Source organism: Triticum urartu, chromosome 2A (assembly GCF_056163025.1).
Source record: "Triticum urartu cultivar PI428250 chromosome 2A, HENAU_Tu73, whole genome shotgun sequence".
NCBI lineage: Eukaryota > Viridiplantae > Streptophyta > Magnoliopsida > Poales > Poaceae > Triticum > Triticum urartu.
In genome coordinates, this window is record NC_141874.1 from 77,923,679 (window position 1) to 77,929,678 (window position 6,000).

Here is a 6,000-nt window from a genome sequence, read left to right on the forward strand (position 1 = left end):
TCTATTCAGTATTCAGATTGTTTTTTCAATTGTGAATTGTGTCAGATTTTTGTACTTGCATGATTTTGTGCAAGGAAAGTAGAGCAACATGATCATGCATTTGTTCAACGAAACTAGAGCAGCATGATAATGCATTGCTAAATGTCTTCTTAACTGGAGAAGTTCTAGCCCTACGCTCAAGGAAGAAAGGTAAGCGTTTCCACCTTGTATCAAGTAACTTAGCTTCCATGTTCAATGTATATTATTGTGTATCGAATGCAATCAGAATAATCTCTTTCATAAAAACATATATATGCACACGTGTAGTTGTATGAGATCAATGGAACAAGAAGGGATGCTATATTTGCCTTTGTCGTATCCACTGGCAGAAGATTTCTGTGGCTGGGCAAATATTATGGACAAGTTGTATCTTGAAGATGAATAGATCAAAAGTTTTTTCGCAAAAAAATCACATCTCATTTTATCTTAATTACTTTAGTTCTGTGGCGAGGCAAATCATGTATGACGCTCATAGTCGACCAAACACATCATGTGGGCTAGCCCACCATGGTCAAAGAAGAGACCGAACGGTTGAAGTGGAGTCAGAGACGACTCGGCCAAATCCGATTTTGGTGCATGGTCAGAGACGAGACCAAGCACTTTTGTCAAATTTTGCTAAGTTGTTCCCCTGTAGTTATTTGATTCCTATTTCACCTGCATCCAAATATTTATGCTTACCAATTTTTCTTTTTTTTTGGTTCGACCGGAAGCCGAGAGGTGTTCTAAATCCAAAGAAAAACAATTGGACAAGATAACTCCAGTAAGCATTTATCTACGTCAATTTTTGTGCCATGTTGTCTTACTTCTTTTATACTTTTGGCGGTCAAAGGTTGGCCCTTTAGCAGGTTTTGAACAAATATTGTCAATTTTGTCATTAGTTGGAGAACCTACCCTTATATTGTATTGTCATCAAACACAGAAATCCCTTCCTAAACTCTATTGCCAATTTCTTTTGTATGCATTGCATGAAATAATTAAAAAGTTTACTCTATTATGTATGCAGCATCTCCGTACCGACGAGAATGGAATTGCAATTTTCCAAGTGATACCCTTCGCTACATCAACTGGTTTATGTAGATCCTCGGTTCTGAATTGAGATGTTAAGTGAGCAACTCACTAAACACGTTGCTCAAAAAAAGAACACATAAAATTGTATTGTTTGCTGTTAAAAGCATTTGTTTTTCACTTTCTTGCACTATGCTCGAGTCCTTGGCGGGATCACATGAGAAGGAAAGAGGGAGAGTGATATTGCCATCTTGCAAAGTAGAAAACAGAGCTAGGTTGCACAACATCTCATCTTGCTCCACTCGCCTCCTCCACGTAGCATCAAGCCCATTCCAAAACCCCACCATCTCAGCAAAGAAAAGGTCAGATCTTGCCGTCCTCTCCTTCATCATCTCGAGAAAATCCATCTCGCCTTCACCATTTATCCTCCTCTCGTCATCGACGGCATCAAGGCCCGTCTCAAAACCCCAAGATTATCACAATGTCGTGGAGGCCATCACCCCGTTAAATCTTCAGCATGGGCCTCTGCAGTGCTCCACTTGGTCGTGTACTAGGTATGCCGTCGTAGCACTCCCAACATCAAAGTCAGCCATCCACCCTCGGCCTCTCCTTCCTTGTCAGCACGACTTTAGTTTGAGAGAGACGAAGAAGACGGTGATGATCCGTTCAACGACGGAGCGGGGGGGGGGGGGGGGGGGGCGCATTCGCCCCCACCCCAAGAGACAGAACCAAGTACAGGCGAGATCGGCATGCAACGGCGGGGCCAGAGGAGGACGTCTACCACACCGCGTCGGGTAGGTCTTTCGATAGTGAGGTGGATCATTTCAGTGCAGAAGACCCGTGAGTAAGTATCTTTGTGTGCGATTGGGCCTAAAACGTTTGAAATTCAAAAATTTGGGGTTATTCTCTAGACTGGAAAAAAACTAGAATTTAGTATAGAATAAAACCCTCAAATTCATAGTTTTGGTCCGCTTTGCGTGTTCTCAAATCTATGTGGGATATCTCATTTGTTTCGTTAAGATTTTAAATGGGTTTTAGGTTTGATGAGTAAGAGCAATGAAATGGGGTGTTACAACCTAAGCTAGAGTCCTAGTCGTTACGTACCACTCCATCACATGCAATGCATGCACACTTCCTCCCTTCTCTTGATGCCCAGGATGCATGCATAGACTATATTCCCTTCCTAAATACTCGTCTTTTTAAAGATTTCAACAAGTGACTACATACGAAACAAAATAAATAAATCTACACTTTAAATTATGTCTACATATATCCGTATGTTGTAGTCTATTTATGCATGCATGGACTATACTCCCTTCCTAAATACTCGTCTTTTTAAAGATTTCAATAAGTGACTACGTACGAAGCAAAATAAATGAACCTACACTCTAAATTACTACTACATACATCGGTATGTTATAGTCTATTTAAAATGTCTAAAGGACTTATATTTAGGACCGTGCTAATACGTACTAATTAGTTAAGGCGACTGCTGGACACCGACATGCCGACCGAAAGTTTCGGCCGGTCGAGCCCCAGCCGTTGGATGTGAGCCGCGCAGCCTTTGGATCTGGTAAAAAAAGAAACAAACACTACAAGAATCCTGTTAATACATGACAGATCTAGTCCGTCACTGATCAATCAAAAACTGTCATGAGTGGCCTTCCATGACGGATTTGAAATCCGTCATGTATATCGTGTCATAATTTGACATGGTAGCTTCCATGACAGTTCTTGGCCGTCATGGATCTGCGCCAGGCCCGCCCAAGCCCAATCTTCTGTGACAGTACAAGCCGTCATGGACATACGCCATGTTGGATTTTTTTGCTTGACCAATTGGAATAACGTGGCATCCTACGTGGACGCTACTGGACAATTGTTTTTGCGTTTTCCTTCTTAACCCACATCAGGTGGAGATAACAGTTAGATATTTTTGTTATCTATAAATTTCACGCCTAATATTCAAACAAAGCCATAAATAAAATTTAATTTTCACATAACAGCCCAAACTTATTACAATCATGGCAATGTTCAGATACCAAAATACATATTTACATAGATAGCTCATCAAGTATTTACAAACATTATTACTACATCACTTTGCATTTTCTTGGAACAGATCTGAAAAAGGAGCCTCTAAACAAAAATTACTACATAACTCTGCATTTTCTTGAAACCGATCCAAAAAGGAGCCCCTGATTTCTCCATGTATTTCTCTGTGTATCCGATTTGAAAAAGGAGCCTCTGATTTCTTGGAACCTGCACTAAACAAAGGCATAAAAAAACCTGTTAACCAGCATGTGGACAAATCTGGATAAGTGAAAAGAATTATCAGCTAGGTACAAGTGTAGATACAAACTATGGCTGAACTATTTTAAGATGACTAAGCTTCAGGCAGTATAGATATCTAACCCTACACCAGTTTCTAATAAGTAAAACAGAGTACAGTGCTGAAAAAGTTTTCTTTTTACAACGTGTCTAGATGTAGGCCTTTGGTGTAGATTCAGGAAACAAAAAATTATTGGGATAGTAGATCTAGTATAACTTCATGGCAAAAGAATTGCAAGCATAAATTGCTACACTTTCTTTTATTTAAGTTGGCAATAAAAGATCAAAACTACATCAGGAAAACTAAATGCAACAATTGATGTTTCGAAAACTAAACACTACATAGCACTTGGCTCACAAGATGCTTCTGAATAGTCTGAAGTGGAACCACATGGACAAGCAATAGAGAAACTTTACATATTTTGGATCTGTAATAAATATCAAGAAACTTACACAAGACCTGTGCCTGAAATATCAAATTCCAGATGAATACAAGAGCTATTCGAAGCTGGTTCCTGGAGTTGCTTCCGGACAACAACATTAGCCCTTGACAATAAACAGCAAGACATGTTTTATTGTAAATATTTAATTAAACTTAATAGAAGGAACATGCATGTTGAGCTTTTGATATATGAATAGCTGCAAGGGCGTTGGGCATCAAAAATACTATTGCCATTGGCAAGTGTCTGTTCTAAGTTCAAAATTCTAGTAAAGTAACAAATATGTTCTATATATCGCGATTTATCCTCGAAATGCAAATCTGGTATATTGATAAATACAACTCTGTATTCAGGCATTGACCAACCAATATCACAACAAAACATATGATGGCTACTTTCATGAAGCAAGAAAAATATAGAACTACGGAATCCAGGAAAGTCTGAACAAAACAAGTATGAAGAGCATCATCCTTGACGCTAAAATAAATTACAGTCTTGTCTACTAAAGTATGCAATACATGTTGGAACATCACACCCCACTATTTGCCACAAATGTAACTTGGACAAAATGGTAGCTAAGTAGACCCCATAGAGATAAATCAAGAGTCATGAGATTTGAATGTTCAGTGGAAGGATAAGATATGATATTACTCTTCTACTCAGCGAAAAGGCAGATAGCATCATCACCTGCCCCGCTGGCAATTACATCCTTGCTGCATGCACAGAGTAGCAAGGAACCAACAGGAGCATCTCATGGGCGTTTACTTGCTAAAATAAACTAGTAGTTGCTTAACTAACTAGCAGATCTCACGATTTCTACACTGCTAGTGCCCGCACACTGAGAAAAGAAGATGGAAATAGCCACCTGTGCTACTCTGTCGTTGGCTGTAACATGCGAGTATGAGGAAAGGAAGTGGCCACGTTTTCTGCATCAGGTTCAGTCCAAGAAAATTTGAGAGCAATCACTTGGAAAGAAAAGAAAAACAGAGTGAGAGGGTCGACCTTGTTCTGTGGGGAATCATGGTGGTCGAACTCGTCCAGCTCGTCGGGCTCGAGCGTGGGGTCCCGGTTGTCCCTCAAGGAATTGGAGAGGCGGAGAGCTCCCGTTGATCTGAATCAAATCAAAGAAATAATTGATTGGGGATGGGAGAAAGAAGGAATGAAGGAGAGGAGACGAGGGGGAAGTAGGGACGGACCTTGTGCGGGGCCTCGTTGTCGCCGGCGTGGTCAAGCTCGGCCTCCCGCAAGTCATGGTCGTCGTCCTCTCCTTGTCTGACGCTTGATGCTCCGAGCCTCCGGATGGAGAGGCAGTTGCGCGGCCTGGGAGACAGAGGAGGGAGGCCCCTGGTCAGATCCATGGCCGGCGCGCCACATCGGCTAGGTTTGGTCGCCGCTTCGATGGGGCCGCTGCAACCGTCGTCGCCATGGATCTTGGGCCGCCGTCATCAGTTGGAGGCAGGGAGGTGGGGGAGGAGGGCGGGGACAAGCAGAGGCGTGGCGGCGAAGGACGGGGACAAAAAGAGGCAAGGTGTGGCGGCGGAGGACGGGGACGAGGAGAGGCCAGGTGTGGCGGCGGCAGATGGGGAAGAGACTGGGGACGGGGAAGTGTGTTAGGGTTAAGTTTTATACGGGTAAAAGTTTAGGGCTTTAGGCGGGCTTTTGACGGGCCTGCGGGGCTGTACGAGGCTGTTCATGACGGTTTTCAAAACTGTCAAGGGAAATCCGTCATGCATTAACAAGTTTCTTGTAGTGAAAACGCCCCAGCAGCTTCTTCCTCGCGTGGTCAGGCTGGATCCACATCTCTCGCTCGGGGAGCGCGACGCCGCGCCTCCTGCCCCCTTCGGTGGCCATCCTCGTCGTCGGGCCTCACCCCTCGCCGGCCTTCCTTGTCGCGGGCCCCTGCCCTCGCCGGCCGTCCTCGTCGCCGGTCCCCACCATCCCGGCCGTCCTCGTCGTCGCCTCGACCCATGCAACAGCTCTACCCGCGGTTGCAGCTCTCGACGGCGATGGTTGTAGCTCCACCGCCGCCCTCGCTGTTGATGCTGACTGCAAGGGATTGCATCGACGATGGCCGCCAGTTAATCAACGCCGTTTGAACGGATGTAGCAAGAAACTTCACCGGTAGTAGCAAAACACAACTACGGTTGCAGCAAAAAACGTCGTCACCATCGTCGCGAGGTCGCAGCGG